Source organism: Abramis brama, assembly GCF_963993115.1.
Source record: "Abramis brama genome assembly, chromosome: 25".
Lineage (NCBI taxonomy): Eukaryota > Metazoa > Chordata > Actinopteri > Cypriniformes > Leuciscidae > Abramis > Abramis brama.
This window is the reverse complement of record NC_139987.1, coordinates 4,047,686-4,069,668: the sequence shown is the minus strand read 5'-3', so window position 1 is coordinate 4,069,668 and position 21,983 is coordinate 4,047,686. Positions and strand designations below refer to the sequence as shown.

The following is a 21,983-nucleotide window of genomic DNA, read 5'->3' as shown; positions in this document are numbered from 1 at the left end:
AAACGAGACTTCTTTCAAAAACATAAAAAAAAAATCATGATTATATATATTATCAATATTATAGAATTGTTAGTAATCAATTCACACACATGAATCAATGTATTACGGTTGGATGTTAAAAATAACTTGTGCAGGAATAGCTGTGCGGTGTGTCAGAGAACGTCCACAATGGCCGATTTACATAGACATACAGCAACTAAAAGCGATTGGATTGAACTCAACCCTAAGGGTTCTTTTATTTTGTCACGCAGCGTCCTGCGATCAATGCGGCCGACGTCAGTAGGTCTGCTCCTCCGATGAGGAATCGAACCAGACACCAGATATGGAGAGGGAGAGGGAGAGGGAGAGAGAGAGAGAGAGAGAGAGAGAGAGAGAGAGAGAGAGAGAGAGAGAGCGAGGGGGGGGAAGCACTCACTTCCATTATCTCAGTCTACTTCTTTACACAGTAATTCCATTCCCTTGATAACGCATGCTGCCAATTCCCAAGGGACATCCTGGCATGTGTAGGATCCCCAGTGCTTCACCAGATCTCCCATAATGTTAACAATTACAAGACTAGCGCGTCTGGCTGGAACCAGCCTCTCTCTCTCTGCATGCCACCCAGCTGCCTATAGCCTGTGTGTGATCGTCAGAGGAGTCAGTCACCAGATATGATACATTTCACATTAGAATAGAATAGAATAGAATAGAATAGAATAGAATAGAATAGAATAGAAAAAAATAACATATGTACAATATTTAAATGAAATAAATAAACTGTTTACAATACAAATAAAATGTATACAAAAAATATTTTTCGGGAAACAAATGTGGAAATAAGTTATTATTATTATTATTATTATTATTATTATTATCATTACACATTCAGTAACGAAATAACATTTTAAATGATCATTGTAGTAAACAAGTGTTACAATTTAATAGATTTTGATTTTAAAATATTGCAGTTTTTGACAACGTTAATGACAGATACGGTTCTATATATTTAAAGTACAAATTTACATTTATAATACAATAATAATAACAAAAAAATATATCTTTCCGGAAATCGTATTTACAAATTGTGTTGTTTTGGTTTGATTATTTTTGCAGATATTTTAAAGACATTTTAATGACAGTTATAATTCTAAATATATGTTTCAAGTAAATAAATATTCACAGTAAATTGAATAAATAATAACAATAATAATATACTGGTAAAAAAATAAAAATAATAATAATAATTTTAATATTTTGGAGATTTGAATGACAGTTAAAATTCTAAACATATATGTTTCAAATAAATAAATATTCACAGTAAATTGATCAATGATAATAATAATATAGCCTACTGGTAAAAAATAAATATATATATATATATATATATTTTTTTTTTTCATTTTAATATTTAGCAGATTTTTTCTCCAAGTCAATTTTAGTGACAGTTGAAATTATAAATTTATGTTTAAAAGTAAATGCATATTCAGAGTAAATTTACTACCACTACCACTACTACTACTACTATTTATAATAATAACAGTACAAAATGTCCAGAGCACTGCTACCAATAACAATACAAAAATGAAACACCTCAGAACTATAATTTGTAAACAAAAATCCATCTCTTGCTTGCGTCACAGGTCTCTGTCGTGCTATATCCAGTGGAGTCTCAGCAGCCGTGTGTCTTCTGACTGTGGGGGATTTGAAACGCTCCACGTTTATTGATCAGAAATGTCCCCTCTGTCCACAAGTCTAGACTACAGTCATTTTATTTCCTCTTGGGGGTGAAAAGGAAATATCAATTCAAGGACTGAAACTGGTTTAAAGCTACCTTAAAGTTTATTTGCACATTGTACATGTTCTATATGGTTTTGATGGACATTGTAATCTTTTATTTATTTGACTGCTTTTCAAAATACATCATTTCAAACAGCTTAACAGAAAATGCATTTTTGTACTTTATATTATATTATATTGTTTAAAAGTGACATTTAGAAAATAGTCACATATTAATTGACAGCTCTCTTTCTGAACATACTGTTTCCTTTGTACATTTTCTCTCTCTCTCTCTCTCTCTCTCTCTCTCTCTGTAAGAAAAGCTCATTGTAAAGGAAATTCCAAGCGATCACCTCCTCTCCGTATTCTCCTCGGAGAACAGCTAGCCCTCTGCTCTCTCCCTTTCATCCGTCTCGGCACATCACAAACACCATGAGCAGCAGCAATGTGATCCTATGCATTATTTTTAAAAAATACATACCAGAGAGGAGAGCACACAAGGAAGTCATTTACTTTGAGCGTCTGAGCTGGACTCACTGATGTCTGCTGGACCCCTCGAGTGATTTGCTTTCTCCGATTTCTCTCTCTCTCTCTTTCACTCTCATTCTTTCTCTCACTCTGTCTCCATTTCGTTTGATTCTTGCCATGTGTGAGCTCTGACACCTTCCTACATGAGAACAGCTGGAGAAAAACTGAAGCCTCGCCTCTCAGATGCTGTGATTTACCGCCACGAGCGCTGGCAAAATTGCAAAACAGCATTCGCGCAACATGGCATGTCATCTATGGAAGATGTGATGACATTCGAATGGAGGTGCCAATGATTGTCTAGCAGGTTTAATCTTGTCATCTTTCACTGGATATGTATTTGATATTATAGAGTCTAGCAGTTTTAGTGGTGCTCGTTGAGGCAAACATCCATTTTTCTATTGCTCATACTTAGAGTAGGAACTTGAACAAACCTCCAAGCATACGAAATGTTTGTCACAGACATGATACAATACCTCAAATAACACAGCTTGTCAAAAAGAGGTTTATGACTTTTGCTTGGCGAACTAGCAAAAGAAAGTCTCATAAGGCGCGTTTCCATTACAGATTTGCACAAAACTTTTTTGATTTTTTTAAAATATCGATAAAAAACTATTGCGAAATGACAGCGTTTCCATTAACCGATGTTATGCGACTACAGCGTCATTTTTTCCTCTCGCGATAAGTCATTCCAAAAATCATGGCAACGGATGTTGGTAGGTTTATATATCACAGCCACGTACCGCACTAGACATTATTATTATTATTAATGGAAGGAAATGTAGGCTTGTTATCCAAGCATTAATGGCAAGGAAAGACCCTTCCTTACAGCACATATGAGGTGTTTCTGGGTGTTTCTCACTCATTTCTGCTCTGAGGTCTTGATTGTGGCACCTCTATGAGGTTTAGAATCCAGTATTTCTGTAATTCTTTTGTCTTTTATGAATTTAATAAAGATCTCTGTCTCGTATTCTGTCCAAACACACCGTGCCTTCTAAGTCAGGTGAGCTGTAAATGCGCAAAAACTGTTTCCATTGCAGTTTTGCGAAATATTCATTTTTCGAATTGCCTGAAAAACCACCTCATGCGAGCGTGAAAACTTTATGCGATAAATGGGAGTTTTTGCGAAATTGACGTGTTTCCATTGAGCGTATTTCCAATTCGCAATTTCAATTTGCGCAATTTGTAGGGTAATGGAAACGCGGCTATAGACTTACATTGAATTAGGGACATATTTAGAGACAAATCAAACACTTGGAGGTGGACTGGACTCTTGAGTTTGCCAGTACACAACCACCCAGACACCATTGCAACATGCTGAAAAAACGTCCAGAGGACCGTAGCAATGTTTTGGGAACCTGTCACAACACCCTAGTATTGTGGAGGTGAGTTTAGCAAGGCAAGTGTAACTGGTCATACTCACTCTGCTCCTAGTGGGATTCGAACCAGCGGTAACCAGTTTAGACAGGCACACTAACAAGGACTAGCCACTAGCCACTAGTGTGCCTTTTGAGGTAAGGGGAGTGAGGTTACCTGCACAGATTTTACTTGCTGGCCTCTGTTACACTTATCCCCTTAAACCTCATTCACATCCGGGTCACGGCACCAATATAACTGCTCATACTCCACTCCAAGAGGGACTAACATGGACACTAACAAGACACCAGTGGCATCAAGACAAAAGACTCTAAGGATGTCATCCAATCTCACTACCTCAATGTGACAGTCCCACATATTTTCATTCATTCCTGTGCAATTATGCTCAAATATCACAACAAAGCACATCTATACACACCTTAAATGATCTACTGAAGATCAGACCAAACCAAGTCTTACCTTGTGATGATCTTGATTTAATTTTATTCAACAGGCAATCATTCCATTAAGGAGGAGCGTCAGTTTCTTAACTTGGAAAAGTCTGTAACAAGCTCCTCCAAATTTAGGCACTTCACTACTGAACGTTCAACAGCCTTCAGCATCAGGTCTTTTAATCTGTTATCAGTCGTGGTGGTCCATAAGTAATCGTTCATTTTATGCAGTGGATATTGGCAATGTCACATGAATCTTGAACTATGTAATCAATTCCAAAAAGCAACAGGTAATGTGTTCAGTCTTTGAAGAGCTGTCAGACCGCTTACATCACTCTCATCTTTTAGCTCAATGTCTAGAAAGACTTTAGCAGTTTGATCTGTCTTTGAAGCAATGTGTCATCACTGTGCTTGTCATATTGTTTGGCAAACTTTTCAATCTAACTTGCATTCAAAAAAATTGGGAGATGAGCAATTAAATGCCTGGGCAACATCACTAGAAACATTGATTAAACTCTCTGTTGAAGCGATCAAGTACTTCAAAGTTTCATGATAATCTGGGCTGTCGGTTGTTGGCCTTTGGCCACCGCTTGACCCTACTATACAACCTGCTAATGCTCTGGACACATTCCTTATTCGAGCAGGCCGTGGGGGACGAGGTGTGTCTAAAGACAGGCCCGCTTCTGTGCCAAATGCCCTCGCCTCACTGAATGTGTTCTGCCACTCAACATCTGACCTCAACTTCTCCAGCTGATGTTTCATACTTTTGATAAGGATTGCAGCTGTTGTGATAGAAATGCCTACTGTTTGAAGTTGTTCAGACAACCCATAAGTCAATTTTAAGTCTTTCTCTAGAACATGCAGGCGTTCGACAGTGAGTTGTACAAGTGCTTTCCAAGTTCAAAACTTTCTGTCCTAGTCGCTTCTGCGCCTGAATGAAAGGCATGCATCTGGTATTGTTGTTTGCACTTGTGTTTGTACTTTGTACAATGCTCAGGAATTTCAGTTACAGAATTCACGAGCACAAGATTGAATCGATGTGCGTAACAGTGGATGTAAACAGTGTATGACACTTCTTGACGTATAAAAGCCTGTACTCCACGCACGTTTCCTCGCATAACCCCTGCCCAATGCACTTCTGGAGGTTAAAACCTTGACTTGACAACTCGTTCATTATTAGTCTTTTGTTTCATCCACTAAAAATTGAGAAATATTGTGCTTCCTTAACTTCAGTTATTATTTTGTTTTAATTTTTCTCCAATAACACTAATCATATTGTTCTGAGACTCTGGGGATGAATAGTTTCCGTACCTGTGATCCAATTTGATTTTCAGGTCTTTGCTATTTGATGCAACATTATCCAAAATTTCCAGGAAATTTACCTTATTGTCACCACAATCTTTCTCATTGTGATCAAGGAACGAGTTGCTGTCATCCTAAAAAGAATTTGACGTATGCTGTTTTCTTGTAACTACAACAGTCTTTTGGCATCAATTTGACTGTCAATCGACTCTGTACATCCACAGCCCTGAACTCATTCCATGCTAATACAGCATTTCTGTTTCTTGCTTCTGTCATTGTGCTCCAGAAGATTCTTTCGCATATTTTTCCAACATCTGTTTCCATGGTCGATGTAAACACGTTGCCCTTGTCTGTCCCCAGCAACAGTTGAAACCCCAATGAAATGGCGACATGCAAAATAAAAATAGCATCCCGTGACACTGACTATTCCACCCAGTCATAGTTTTTCTATACACCGGCATTGAAAGTCTTCCGTTTGTAAAGAGGAACTGTGTTGTCTGTTGTACTGTATTTGCACTGATGTCAGCTCTTTGCAGGAATGTCGTGACGTCATGGGACTGGTAGTTGATTCGTGGGGGACCTTCTCCTCTGAGGTTTCGAAGCTAGTGCTGACTCTCATCTAAGGATTTCAGTGTCACACAAAGGGGATGTTTCTCTGCAGATGGGGTTTAAAAGCTAGCGCTGACAGTAACATCTGAATCGGATGATGTTGCACAGCTGTCGCTTGCAGTCTTTTTCATGAGGCCATCCTTAAAAATATTCTTGTTTGCCGTAACCCGACCGACCCTGTCAATTTAGTACCGACCCAATTATTTATTTATTTTCCCTTTTAGTCCGACCGACTTGCCGGTTGTAAACTTGCGTTAAGACCGACTGATTTTTTTTAACTCTTCAAACAACTAATCCAAATGCAATAAAATAATAGTTATTAAGTATTGTGAATATAAATTGCCTAGACCTACATACAAACATAAGCTACGTTCTTTCTTTTAAATAAAAACCCGTGGCGCGTCATCTATGATTATGTTTACACCATTGGTTTACGCATCACATACGGCCTGTAGGCTAAGTTCGCTTCGTTTCATTCACTGTCAATGGTTCGCGCTTGGTAATGATGGCTGCGGCTTTACTCTAAAGATTATTTCATTTTTATATGTTGTTGAATATGGTTTATTAAAAAATATATACCTACCTACCGACCCTTTTTTTCTTTTTTTTTGCTTTTACTGCAAACCAAAATATTTTTAAGGATGGCCTGAACTATGCATCCAGTAATACTTCTTTTCTTTTCATTTTATTTATTCAGTTGTTATCTATAGCTACTACATATTCACCTCACTTCCAATCTGGCATGTAATGGTGGAGTAATAGCACTGTAATCATGCAATAAAAATATATTACTTTGCATTGACCTGACCAGGCTGCCAAGATATGAAAGCTGCCATACCCAATTGACGCCCCAACAACTCTAACATAATCAAGCTGCTGTATAAATATATTCAAATTTGGAATGAAAGTCCTTATGCTCATTTGCATTTTAAATTAGTGTAAGTACAACAAATAGATAGATTCTTGTTCTGTAAATAAGTGAAAGAACAACAAATACATTCTTGTTCTGTATTAACACACATTCTTTTGGGACTGAGGAGAGCAGATATATTCGAAACTGCCTTGCTGCCACCCTTTGTTCCATCAGGACAGTAATTGTCTTTGTTGTCTTAAGGGACTGCATTTATCTGTGCTCTTAAAATTCAGTCATTGTCTGATCCCCAGTTGCACTGAAAAATGAGCTGGTATACTAAACTGACATTGTGCCGATGGACGTTCCACTTCAATTTATCTTCAAGAGAAGGGACAGTGAGAGTAGAGTCAGGTTTTAAGCACATTTGGCCAGCGGCTGCATCTAGCTTAGTGTGCAATGCTTAAGCTGAAAATGTGAAAGAAATCCATTACGGCAAGGTTTAGGAACAGTAAGATGCGTGGCATTACCGGTGTCAGTTTGAAGAGTCCCTTCAGTCTCATTTGAGAGGGTTCAAAGACTCCAGCCATGTGTTTCACTAAAACTCTTGATGATATAGACAAAAGGTTAGTATTCATTAAACCTGTAACTGGAACCAATTAAATGACAAAATGAAAAGGATGATTCTATTTTTCTTTTTTAAGGTGCTCGTGTAATTTTTACAGTGTTCATTTGAGCAGCCTGACCAGCCTGATGGAGCAAGACTGGCTTTAGTAATCGCATGAGGTTTAGGCAAGGCTATCTGTTTGTCTGACCAAAGGCCGATTAAGGTTAGTGTTCATGAGGCCTGTTAGGGAAAGGTCATTATCTTTGCAGCTCCATTTAGTGCTGCAGGGTAGAATAGTAACTAGTAAAATGTTGTCACTTCACCATTACATTTCTTGAGGTAAGTACTTTAAAAATATATATATTTTATTTATTATCATTGTGAGCAGTGTTGGGAGTAACTCATTACAAGTAACATAAGTTACATAATCAGATTACTTTTTCATGTAACTAGTAAAGTAACACATTACTTTTAAATTTACAACAAAATAGTTGTTCTTTTTTTAATAAGTAACTCAAGTTACTTTGTTTTTCCATTTATTGACTGACGGCTCTTCTGTGCACATGTTTGGAGAAACCTTGAGGAAGTGCAGAGGCGTTGTGTGCGCTGTGTGTGAACATGATGGTTATTGTAGTTCTAGACTAAATGTGAACATTCATTTACTCATCGCACTTGCACAAAAACAGATTATGTATTCCTCAAATTGAATAAAAACAGTGAAATTCAATCTCAGAATATTATGCAGACATGCAATAATTAAACGTTATATTACACAAATACACTTTATGCATTTAATATCACTTTATTAAGCAATGTCTTTGCCTCTGACCTTCGATGATCCAGTTCAACCATAATAAAAAAAATAAAATAAAAAAAATGACTTCAGATTAACATCACATTTGTGTTTCTTTTTTTTTTTTAAATGAATTTGCATTTCCTTCAGCTTGAGGCTTTTTCATTTCAATTTTGGTGTGAAAGCCTTTATATTTGTAAAAACAAAAAAAAAAGCAAGCCAAACCCAGGTTAGAAAAAGTAACACAAAAATTGCATTACTTACGTTACTTTTTATGGGAAGTAATGTGAAATTTTTGTTACTTTTTCTAACCTGGGTTTTCCATAAAAAGTAACGTAAGTAATGCATTTTTTTACTTTATTACTTTTAAAAGTAACTTCCCCAACCCTGATTGTGAGTTAAAAACAATTACACATGTAATAACTATAATAACTCATTAATAACATTACACAATGCTAAACATTTGTAGTTAACTTAAATATGAATATTAAATTATGAATAAGTATAATTATGATTTAAGGCATTTTTGATGTTTCCAAATAACCTTTAAAACAATGTATAATATTGTTTTTTAATATTTAATAAAAGTGTTACCAAAAATTGAAATGAACAATTAGAAACGGTAATAAAAGTGATGATTTTAGGGAATTTGCTTTAGATAAACATTTCATCAGTGCGTAAATCATAATTTGAATGTGTATCTGCAAGAAAAGAAGCGGATAATACGAATCTTTACAAATTTCGAATGAGAAAAAGAGCTGGTCTTCTCTTTTCTCACCTGTTCTCTCTCTCTCTCTTTGTGTGTATGTGTGTGTCTGTGTGTGTGTGTGTGTGTGTGTGTGTGTGTGTGTGTGTGTGTGTGTGTGTGTGTGTGTGTGTGACTGATACTGGCTCTCTCGGGAGTCTCCGCGCTGAACTTGAGCAATTTCAAACATTAATTACTTAAGTGCTGCTCCCTGAGGGCTGGAGTCTCACTCCACTATTTGTTTTCTTTCCAATGCAGAGTCCCCCCCTCTCTTTCTCTCTCTCTCTCTCTCTCTCTCTCTCTCTCTCTCTCTCTCTCTCTCTCTCTCTCTCTCTCTCTCTGTCACTCTCCTTGTCTATTTATGATGTTTGGTGCCAGCATGGCCACCATGACAATCCCTTGCTTTCATGGAAATAAGCACTGCTATTCGTAGCCTAATAATAAGTATTTACTATAATTTTCTAGTCAGTGTTGATGTGTTGAGGCAAATATGTTCATATGTTATCAAGAAAGGGGGAAGAGAGAGAAAGAGAGAGAGCAAATTATCAGAACATAATGACTAATTATTAGGCAAGTTGGAACTTGATCTACACCCCACCCTGTCAAAAAAGAGTCAGTTTTAAGTGATAGTTCAGCACAGTAAATGAACATTCTGTCATCATGACTCTCATGCCGTCCTAAACCTCTATGACTTATTTCTTCTGAAGATAAATAAACAGTCATACGAGTTTGGAATGCCATCAGAAGTAACAACACAATCTGTTTGTATTTATGTGATCATGCTGAACATTACGAAATTAGACAAATTCTAGCAAGGACTTTAATACTATTAGGAGCCATAAAAGCCGCATTTTAAAGATAATGCAAAAATATGGCATTTCCTTTGACTGAACAAAAATAGTTACGGGAAACAATCCCGCGTTTGTTGCATTAATAACCAAAAATCAGGTTATGCTGACAGGCTAGTGGGCAGGGAAAGTTGAATACTAATGGGTTTGACCATTTCAGTCATGTGGTGGTTAGGGATGATTCACAATCATTCAATTATTTCACTACATTCAATTCATCTTTGCTCTATGAAAACATATGTGCAGTATTGCAGGAAACCACATCATGATGATATCTGAGACTTCTCTGACAACAAAGGACAAATCTCTAAAGTACTTTATGACAGATATGGAAGTCGATTTGAGAGGACAATTTACAATGCCTTAAGCATTGTGGTTGTATCCATCATATATGTCCAAGATGTCTTCTATTTAGAGAACTGGCATCATAGCAGAAGTAGTTGTGAATGGGTTTCTTTGAGGATATAAGAGGTCAGAAATGTGCTTGTGGAGAGAGAGACTTTCTCTGATGTCCTTTGTCTGGAAGTCTCTGATCCTCTGGCAATGTGTCTGGACATTAGTGCCGTCCGTGACCCCCCTCATCCTCTCTCGATCCTGTTGCTACGCGTCATTAAACTTGAGAGGCTGCCTGTGAACTGAACACGCGCGGAGGGCACGATGTAGATGGTCGTTAGGCCGAATGTTTGTGTGTGTGTGTGTTTGCCTGTGAAGCCGGAAGTAACACGATAAGCATGATAACTAGACATGAGCCGGAGACTTTTAAAGAACAAAGGGGAGAAATTGTAACACTCAACGTAGTGACTGTAGGAAACACCTTTAAAATTAAAAAGGTCAATCATTTTACGACCTTCAGCTTTAGATTAGCATGGGCCAGATAGACCCTGCTGGTTGATGTTGTTACTACACCAATTGACAGCAAAAAATATTTCTACTATGACAGCCATTTTCTTTATGTATTTTTTGCAAGCAGCATTCACTACCGTTCAAAAGTTTAGGTTTTATGGTTTTGAATTAAGTCTCAAATACAGTAAAAACAGTAATATTCGGAAACATTATTACAATGTTTTCTATATGAATGTGCACGGGAATGGGACCAGGACTAATGACTAGACACTGTGAACAATGAAACAATGAACCAATGACAACATGACACATCAGACAAGGGAACACATGGCAGGATCACATGACTATAACAGGGAATCATGTGACAACAGGAAACATGACAAAGACATGAGACATGACCAAAACAAGACATAACAAATATATACCTACTAAACTGTAATTTATTCCTGTGATCAGCATCATTACTTCAGTCTTCAGTGTCACATGATTCTTCAGAAATCATTCTAATATACTGATTTGATGCTCAATAAATATTCCTTATTATTGTCAGTGTGCTGCTTAATATTTTTGTGGAAAAACATAATCATTTTTTTTAAGATTCTTTGATGAATAAAAAGAACATTTATTTTACAATGTAAAAGTCGTTACTGCCTTTTGATCAGTCTAATGCTTCATTGTTAAATAAAAGTTCAGTATTATTTACAGGCTCACTTTTGAAGTCTCTATATCACACAATGCAGATATTTTAAGTTTTTTTTTCTCTAAAAGGCTCTTAAAAGTATGAAAAAAAAACTTTTCTAGGTAATATAGGTCTCCTTGGAAAAACCTGACAAATGCATATTTTGTGCAAAGAATATACATTTTATGGAAATACCAGTAGGAGATTAAGAACAATAACAGTAGGATTCAAAAAGTAAAAACCCCATTCAGGTTTGTTAAGCCATTTATTAAATACTGAAGAAGTCTTCTTACAGTCTTAAACTTAGAATTTGTACATATTTTAATATTTTGCATTACACTTCCTATAAAGAAAATTCATATATCCGATGTTGCTGAATAAGCGCATGGTCAATGTTGCAATCTTATTAGTCCTACTGTCACTGACTTATTAAACAATAAATATCAATGATCTTTTGCTGCATTCCAACAGAAATGCAGAAAACAGCATTATAGTTTTAGGTTGGCAGTAAAATAAATAAATAAATCAAAAAGATCTTATAATAACAAACATGTCTTTGTTTTTTTTTTAAGCACATGACCCTTAAGTTATACCCATTCATCTCTCTATTCCAAGTGTATTTTCATCTATTTCTCCTTTGTGAACCACAACATGACTGCTGTCTCCCTTTGCCCCACATGCTTGTTCCAGTCATATCTGCACCTCCACCACCAGAACTTCCAAATCCAGAAAACTCTGACCTGCTCCCTGGATGTATTTCTCCTCCCGAACCCTCTTAGCGCTCCCCCTTTCCTCCTCCTGAAGAGGAAAAGACTTGCTGTCAAGTAAAACACAACTGACACTATCAATAATCGATTCCAAGGCACTGTAAAAACTGTCTTGCCCTGCACACATGATATGATCTGCCGTGTAGATGAGTTGGTGTGGGAAAAGGTGTAAGAGAGGGTGATGTTGCATTGCAATCAGCTATTAAGTCTATGATACAAGGGTAAAATGTATTTACATTGTGCTGTTTACAAAAGAAAACAGAACTATGGAATATCACATTATTTAAACAGGATAGCCATGAGATCTCTTTGGGGAAAATAGCACATCCATCATTCTGCTAGTTGTCTTTTAACATGAAGATTTAAGTTCCAATTACTCAATTATAATCTTTAATAAGACATCCTAATAATATTGTCCGCACCCAGAAAGAGCACAACAAACTATGCAGCAACATAAAGTTAAGTCATCCTAATGTAATGACCCTCTCAGTTTGAGCCTTGATTTCGATTTTATGCCCACTTGATTAAGATATCCTTTCTACCGTACAGTCCGCAGACACTGGACGCCTGCCTCGGCTCACCAGCATCAGCCGTTAGGACAGCTCCACGCGCCGACCAGTAAACAAGTCTGACACACACGTCTGTCAACCAGATAGGGGACGACAGCTCCTTCAAATCGAGAACGAGCTGGCTCGTGAAAAAATGCTGTGCAGTTAAGCAATCCACTTTGTACATCAGCAGTTCCTTTACATCGCATTTGCATTAGGGTTGCCATGAATTAAAAGCGGTGAGTTGATAACAGGAAGAGGGTTAAACCAAGGAAGTTTATTATAGCTGGAGAAAGCCATCCATTACCATTCCCATTCATCTCGATGACAGCTGCTCCAGGCACACCGGAAGTACGCGACCTGCTTACTGCCATCTTTGCTCATGGGCAAATCACTCACAGGTGAATTACGATGTGAAAAAGCAGTCGTCAGAGAAATACTCAAGTTCACACTTTAAATAAAATCGATCACTGGCAAAACATCTAGTATAATGTAAAGAAATAGTTGCGACTTATATCTTGCTTGATAAAAAAAGTTTGCAAGTTCTGTCGTTACCAATAGAGTTCAATGGAACTTGCGACCATAGTTGGCTAACGATGTTTTTGGGAAACGCACCCCTGGATGGCTAGTTTAGCTAGCTATGAACACTTTATCTTCTGAGAACCCTGAAATGGGGCAAGGGTTCATAAAGAAAGATGCTTTTATCTTCAAGAATGGTGTAGTGCATGTACCTGCAGAAGCTCTTTGGCCCCTCCAAACCCTCATCCCTTGGGTTGGGTTAAAATGGTTCCCAATGTTCTCTTAAGTGGTTAATATGCTAATTGTGCTTTGATATTCATCCAGGAAGGAGTTAGCTAGATAAATAACTATGTGCAATAAAGATTATGCTTTACCCAGCCAAAATATTAAATCCCTGCCTGGTAAAAAGAAAATGTGAAATCAAATAAACAGCCTTTGGAATTATTCTGTCACCCCTAATTATCCGTACCAGAGACTTTCCGTCATCCATACAAGGTGGATTGTGCTTGAGAGTTTGCAAAAGCTATTTTCACACCAGAACACTCCACAACCAAGAATAAACGAATAGGTTTTCTGCTCTGAAGTGGAGAGGAAATGTTCGATTTCTTATAAAATTGGAAAGTAACCCTTGTCTCCACATTGTACGGTTCAATTTGCCACGTTTTGTGACTTGGCATCACATCCAACCAGAAATGTCACATCTCGGTGCAATTGCAATATGCAGTATATCTGCGTGAATACAAGAACTCAGTATGCGCAAAAGCGGTACCCTTTCCACCAGATGCCTGGTTTTAATGTCTCATGGCTCGCTCCAGTGTAAAAGGTCATCAGACCCTTCAGCTGAATTCATTTCTGGAAAAGGTCTCGGTTAGGGCCAAACACGGTGGAGGAAATCCAAGGGATAAGGTTAGCACAAAGGCAGCCAAAAGTGGAATGACATATCGTCTGTGTTATTCCTCCTGTTATCCAGAAGTAGATCCATATTTGGTAGGGAATATAATAGAGCTTTGCTTTTGAGGACATGAACCCAACCTGTGTGAGAGATCAAGCTTAAAACAGCTTAGGAATTTTTGTCCTGTAAATATGTGCTACTTTATTTTAAGCCGTTTACTTAGAAGCAAGTATTAAAAAGTTAATTCTAACTGTGTAAACTTCAGATTACCATAGTAAGCCCATCAAGGACACCAATACCAAATGCTGCTTTTCCCTTCAAAGAATTCTTGCCATTCTTAATTTAAGTCAGAACAATTTCTCTAGCTCTCTCAGTTGAAGCTGAATGTGTTGCAGTGCACCTCGCCTTATCGTTGTGCTTTTTTCTTGCTGTTTGATATTGAACATTTCTTCTACACAGAGGCTTGATCTGATAACTCTGATCCTTGAGCCCGGTGTAGTTTGATGCGGCACTGGACAGAACTGAGATAAAAGAATGTCCAGTGCCTTAAACAATAAAACCTGTATCTCTGAAAGCTGTGAAACTACAACTTGCCTTTAGTCTAGCCCACAAGTGTTTAATCTTCCTGTAGAGATTAGTTCCAACACGAATTAAGCACAGTGAACCACATAATAAATGTCTTCAGGATTTACCACCCCACATCCGAATGTCTACTTCTCTTAAATAGTATGTGAAAAGCAGTATGTGAACTGTGTAGTATGTCCAAAATCATTCCATTCATGAAATAATAGGCGAACAGTACCTGAATGGCCTCATGCTTCTGCCGAGACTCTGATGTGTGCATCCACCAAAAGGCACGTCGACCCATAAGGCCAGGTAAGAAGGCTACACTGTCAGAAAAAATGTGCAAAAATTATGCCTGTAGGGGTACAACAACTTGTCACTTCGACAGTATCCTTACAGTACCTTACATACTCCTAAAAGGTGCATGTTAGTACCTTAGAGTAGTAATGTACAACTAGAAAACTTGGAACCCCCTAGGTGTAAATAGGGGTACTGCCCCAGTGACAGGTTGTCATACCCCTAAAGGTAATATTTTTGCACTTTTTTTCTGATAGTGAAGAGAAGCGACTCAACTGTCATAACATGACAGACGTAGTATGTCTGAATTATGTTCATACTACACACATGCATACCTTCGAGAACATACTAAGGTCCTTCATAAGTCCTTCATTAAATCTAGGACAGATTCTGACAGAATGCAGTTTTGGATGCAACTCTAGAAACTTCCAGGCAGGTGTGTTGGAGCAGGTTGTACACTCCGCAAGTAGGTGACCCACCAGGAAAAGTTGACTGAAGCCCCCTGGTCTAATTATTTTCCTCACAGGGCTGGATCATAGTCTTTCGAGGGCCTGAGGGCACCTGGGGACAGCTAATGTTGTATGAGCTCTGGGACCCTAAAGGTCAACCTGCATTTTATATGCCAAAGGACCCAAAGTATGTGCCCCCTTTAGATAGTCTGGCAATAGTCTGGTCCATAATCTAGTCCTGTTACCGTAGGAGATGTGAATATTTCATGCATTCACAAATTTTATTTAGATTCGTTCACTGATTTCATTGACATATTGTGACCTTTAAACAAACTTATTATGTTACACTTATTACCTGACAGGCTACTTAGTCTGAGATGTACAACTCACCCATTCAACTGTAGAATAGTGGGGGGAGAAACAGGGTATACTGACACCCAATTTAAACTATCACACTTCAGGGATGGTAATTAAAATCACATTATCACAAACAAAACATCTGGAATCCCACCGCCTATGAATGCTGGGAGCCTGGATTGGGGATCAGAATTATTTCAAAGTCAAAGCTTATATTGTTGAAAGAAGCTGCCACTAATAACACACTACTCTTACTGTCGACAGTTGAAGGTTTTCCTCCTTTGAAGACAATGTTAAAGGTGTAGGTGAAAGTTTATTTTGCAATTGGAAACAGGATTGCTTCACATATCCTGTCTGTTGTTTTGTGCACTGGCGTAAGTCTACTTTCAAAGCTACTGTAAAACAAGACAGCTCCATGAAACAGGATTTTATTCTGTTTTGTACACAAATGGAGTAGTTTTGTGCCATTAAGTTCAAAGGAAAGCAAAGCCCAGAGAAGAGAGTGCCATCAATCAGTCTAATGCATCTGGGAGAAAATGTGTATCCAGACAATGCACAAGATGCTAAATTTGATATATAATGGTTGTCTTAGACTTTTGCTTTCTGAGATTCGCGGGGTCTTGTATGTATTTCATCAGTCTTCCAAGTTTGTCGCAAGTGCTGTCTGCTGTAGGTTATTCTAGAGTAAGTCTTCCTAGTCCTTATTCTCAGAAACCTTGCATATGTTGTTTCTCCTTAATTTGTGCCAGCTGCAAGCATGCGGCTGTTTATATCTGCAAATATTCTGTGCATCCCATTGCATAATTCAGGGTTAATGTGTCGATTGCCATGTCACGCATGCCAGGTGCGCCTAGCCAATTTCCAATTCAACTCAAGCAGTTGTTGTGGACTATTCTGCATTATCTCCTTACCGCAAAATATCCCAATACATTTCAACAAGCAAGCAAATTATAGTGGTTAAAATGCAAGCCACACATCGGAACAAACTGCCTTGCATGTCATTGAAGGCGATCGCTTCACAGCGGAATAGTTTCATCTAGATGGGTTGCTTGTGGATTCTTCTGGCATGGGGGATGCATGGACGGCTGCCTATTTCCTGCCAAGCACGGCGCTGCCATTGGTTCCATGTCTCCCCTTTCCAGAATGTTCTCTGTGACATTACTTCCTAATGAGCGTGTCAATTAGACTTAGGTGAAAGCTCCAGATGGCTGTTGTATGGTCAGGACTGTGTGTTGATACAATAGCAGTCCAGATGCATGGGCTCATGTACAGGAGATGAGAGATGCCAGGACTGCAAGTTGTTTTTATCCCAGTAGATGGATGTCTTGTGTGAAGTGTACCATCGTCACTATCATCTAAGATAGATACATTTAGTAATTAGAAGGGTTGGGAATTGAGAACAAGTCCTTATCCTAGACATGGTTAATGGTTCTTGAACATCTGCATTCTTCTACCGGTAAAATAAATGTTTTAGATGAGTTGTACTTGTTGTCTTGAATGTGATGAGAGAGAAAGACTGGCTGCTGTGAAATAATACAGAGACAATGAAAAGTCATACATCTGCACACATCTTTCTGTTGCATTGGCCTCTCTGGTATCATGATCATCATGACAAGTGTAGTCCGATTCACGAGCAAGTGACTCTTATGAGTCGATTTGTTTTAATAAATGACACTCAATATAATCTGTCTAAAGCATATCAGTCACTCCTAATGAATCAGTCAGGGCTGCGTTTCCCAAAAGCTTCGTAAGCTTAAGTTGATCTCAGAACAATTGCCACCAATGGTCTCTTCGATCAACTTAGGCTTACGATGCTTTTGGGAAATGCGGCCCAGAACAGTTAGTGAATTTTCTGACTCTGTCTCAGTCTTGACTTCTTGTTATTTCCAAATTTATACACACACAAACTCACATCTGGTGCTTCCACAAAAGTACTAAATCAATCATTAATGGTATTGTACCGAAAATAGAATCGTTAAACCGAATCGTTAATTTCTTTTCAACTCCTACGATTCATATCCCTACCTACTAATTAGTCATTCAGCTGATGTGTTAACCAAATAAACACTTATTATTTATCAAAGGGACAGTCACTAAGGAGTGACCTGAGTTTAAGTATCTTGATCAAGGACATAATGGTGATACAGTTAGAGAGCCAGATATTTAGCTTCTAAGCTATAATGTTAATGCAGATGGCATGCAATCATTTTTAACTGCAGATTTTTTTTACAACGATTATGACTTTAGGGAATGTTAATAAGTGTTATAGTCAGGTTGTCTTGGTAATTAAATGGTGGTAGATGCTATTGCACTACTGTGCTGTTAAGTTGACTAATTATCTAAGCAGAGCTCAAACAGAAAATCGCATGAGCAGGTTTCATCTGGCCCGTGATTTGATTTGCCTCTCTGACAGAGCGTGAAGACAATGCTCAAGGAAAATACATTTTGCTGCTTGCCGCTTACTCTAATTTAACAAAGCTAAGAGCTGTTTTTTGTACTCTTCTTCAGTGATATCTCAAATGACCCCAGATTAAACTACAGAACATGGCCTCCGGTTGCCAGAAATAAAACATTAGAAGACATCTGGGCTCAGTGTGTGTGTTGTGGTTTCAATACAATTTCCCATTGCATTTAGTGAAACAGGTGAAGATAAATGAACCAAAACATACATATAAATGGAGAATATTTTGTTTTAATGGATACATAATTAATTGCATTACTTGGAATGCTATGGTGACCTCATCTAACACATTTTCAGGGACACAGTATGTATAGCACATTAGCTATTATGATGTTTTACATAAAACACTGAATTATAGCACTATTCATTTCCACAATATTCTTTTTTTATTTTTATTATCAGTAGTAACTAAGTTCCATTTGAAAGCAAAGAATGTGTTTCCGAAGTGCAATTTTTTAAACTTTTTTTGTGAAAAAGCTCAGGCAAAGCACTGCTTTTTAAGAGCATCCCATGTATTCCATGCTAGAATTGGTTGAATGGCTCAATAGAGTAATTTATTTATTTCCCCTCTTACTTTTAACTTAATTAGTTTGGTCAAACAGTTTCCTTCCGAAGACCTTTTTTCGCAGTTAATCCCCCGCAGTTATTGTTCCAGACTGCTAGTTCCGACTGAAGTTGCTGGGCTGTTCACGTCTTAAATTAATTCAGTCCCCCATGTCTTTAATCCACTGCTTCCCATGCTTCTTTGTTGCATACATTTATTTAACGCCTACCATTTCACTGGGGCTGGTTAAAGAGCGGTCTAGCCACAGCGGCTCTTTGATTGTTTTGTAAATCTAGAGCGCACAAACATGGGAGGCCGGCCCAATGTGGCTGTAAACACGTTTCTAGCACTCCCCCGTCACGTGCTACCTTCCGTCGCTGGTCATCTTCCCTTGCCTCATTTTGCCCCAGCATTAACTTAGAATGACTTGCAGAATATATGCCCTGTAAACCTGTAATTGCTTTCCTCGTCTCTGGTCCCAAGTGGTCCTTTATGCCGAAGGATCCATCTCTCACTCCCATTTAAAGGAGGGTTCCCTTTCATCCGTGCCTGGGATGTGTAATGATAATATGAAACCGGATTTAGCCTCGGTCTCTCTGAGTGCTGTCTTGGCAGCGGCTGCCTCCCTTACTGTTTTTATTGATGATGCTCTCTATGTATCACGGGTCTCATATCACCCATGGGCTGTCCTCTAATATGCCTGAGTGTAAACCAAGCCTCTTGTGAGAGTAAAGGTCATAACTCAAAGGGTTATTTAATAATGCAGCAAAGGGACTTGCATTTACCAAAGCACAGCTATAAGAAACTTTACTAGGCACCATTCTGGGTCATTTATTTGATGTGAACATATGCGTGTTTGAGAATCCTGTTTAAAAATATATTTTTTTGTGTGACATTTTGCATCTATTCTCTGTGAAAAAGAAGTACACTAGCATACTTTTTAAAAGAGTACTTATTACAGAAATAATATACTTTAATGGAAAATACTTAAGTGTGAACTGAATGTGTGAACTGAATTATTTAAAATTAAATGAAAATGTATTACAGTTAAAGGGGACATATCATGCCAAATGCACTTTTTTAGCCCTTAAATGCATTTTGTTGTATGTTTGGAGTGTTTAGAAGTACAGAAAATATGAAATTATTCTCTTCAGGTGCTTCGTTGAAATCTTTATATTCTGTTTTGGTCATATTTTTCAACCTGTTCCGATTTTTCTGTTATCTATGATGTTTTTTGAACTATTACATCACAGTATTTGCAGCGGAACTGCCAAATAAGGACATTGACTTCCGGCCCAACACTTCGAGCAATCCGCCATTTTTATTTCTCGCTGCAATTTTGTAGTCCAAGCTAAAGGATGCAGAAGTTACGAGAGGGTAAGTTAAAATGTTCGGTTGTTGGATGTAGTAACGTACTCGGTTACTAACGTAACCTCGGTTCTCTCTAGAAGAGGGAACGAGTACTGCGTCTTAGCTAAGACGCTGCGGGAAAAGTCTCTTTTCACGAAATACTGAAGCAAAAAATTATCCTTAATTTTGTAATATTGTAAAGCGCATTTGCAGCAGCATACAGCCATAGGCGAGACGGCTCGCTCGCTCATTGGCTGCTCTGCGGCAACTGCATAAGCCTATCGAGCGAGGGCTGATGCAACATCAGACCAATGAGCCACCTTGCCACTTCCCGCCGAAACGGGCGTGGCCTAGCCCTATAAAGGTAGCTCGAAAAGGCTGACTCACTTGATTTATTTCATCGCCGAAGCGAACCAGAGTGAATCGTACGCACGGCGGGGAACGCAGTACTCGTTCCCTCTTCTAGAGAGAACCGAGGTTACGTTAGTAACCGAGTACGTTCTCTTACGAGAGTTCTCTCGTACTGCGTCTTAGCTAAGAAGCTGCGGGAACCCAATGTAAAACGCCGTGCGTGCAGGGATGAAACACCAATAAACCTGGAAGCGAAGCCCAGGATTTACAGTGCACAATCACTAGAGGGACTCACAGAGAGTCCTAGAACAGGAGGGGGAACCCTCCATCCCCATATATAGCAGCGTCCGCAGACGCGATAATATGACATCACATAGTCAAGGCAAGCGCCTGACTAATGTGGGAATGTGGGTCTTACGCAATACTGCCCATATGACAGTCGGCAGCGCGCTGCGCTTGCGATCTCAGTGTTCCAATCAGACTACTGATTCAGCTACACCGACAACAGCTTAGCCTGTAAGGCGGGAATCTCTAGGTTATAAAACCTGATAAATGTAGACGGCGAGGCCCAACCTGCCGCCATACATATATCCTGTAAGGATATCCCACTAGACCAGGCCCACGACGAGGCAACGCCTCTCGTGGAGTGCGCTCTGACACCCAGTGGGCACTGAAGACCCCTGGAAGTGTAAGCTAACGCTATGGCGTCAACTATCCATCTGGATAGGCTTTGTTTCGAAACAGCCATTCCCTTGGAACGTCCACTGAACGAGACAAACAGCTGCTCAGTCTGTCTGAAGACAGCAGAGCGAGACACATGAGCTCTTAAAGCCCTAACAGGGCAAAGAGAACTTAAGTCTCCTTCCTCTTCCGACACCGGCAGGGCAGACAGGGAAATAACCTGAGCCCGAAACGGTGTGTTGAGGGATTTTGGCACATAACCGTGCCTAGGTTTGAGTATGACTCCTGAGTCATTAGGCCCAAACTCCAAGCACGTCGGGCTCACCGAGAGCGCGTGCAGGTCACCTATGCGCTTCACTGAAGCGAGAGCCAGCAAGAACACTGTCTTAAATGACAGATGTTTGAGGCTAATTGTCTGGATGGGCTCGAAAGGGGAACCTTTCATGGCCTCCAAAACCATAGAGAGGTCCCATACAGGGACTGAGGGAGGTCTGGGAGGATTCAGCCTCCTAGCTCCCCTGAAGAAGCGGATGACCAAATCGTTCCTTCCTATTGACTGACCGAGCGTTGTTTCAGAGAACGCTGCGATAGCCGCCACATAAACTTTGAGCATGGAGGGGGCTCTGCCCTTATCCAACAGCTCCTGTAGGAAGGAGAGAACCTCCGTCACCTCACAATCGAGGGGTGAACATCCCCGAGCTGTGCACCAGCTGGAGAATACCGACCACTTTGAAGCATAGAGCCGTCGAGTCGACGGAGCTCTAGCCTGAGTGATAGTATTTAGCACTCCCACTGAGAGATCAGCGGGTAACCGTTGAGCGCCCACACGTGGAGGGACC

At 39.0% G+C, this 21,983-nt stretch overlaps 1 protein-coding gene across 2 annotated transcripts in view; it reads left to right on the top strand.

Annotated features, from left to right (window-relative positions):
* Positions 1 to 21,983, top strand: part of cntfr (ciliary neurotrophic factor receptor) — a 188,695-nt gene that overhangs the window by 25,137 nt on the left and 141,575 nt on the right. Inside the window, exon 1 of one of the 2 annotated variants that reach the window (XM_084104056.1) lies at positions 7,683 to 7,795. The exons of the other annotated variant lie outside the window; for it this stretch is intronic. The gene's annotated coding sequence lies outside the window, so the exon portion shown is untranslated. Of the gene's footprint in view, positions 1 to 7,682; positions 7,796 to 21,983 lie in introns of those variants that run through there. 2 annotated transcript variants of the gene reach the window in all.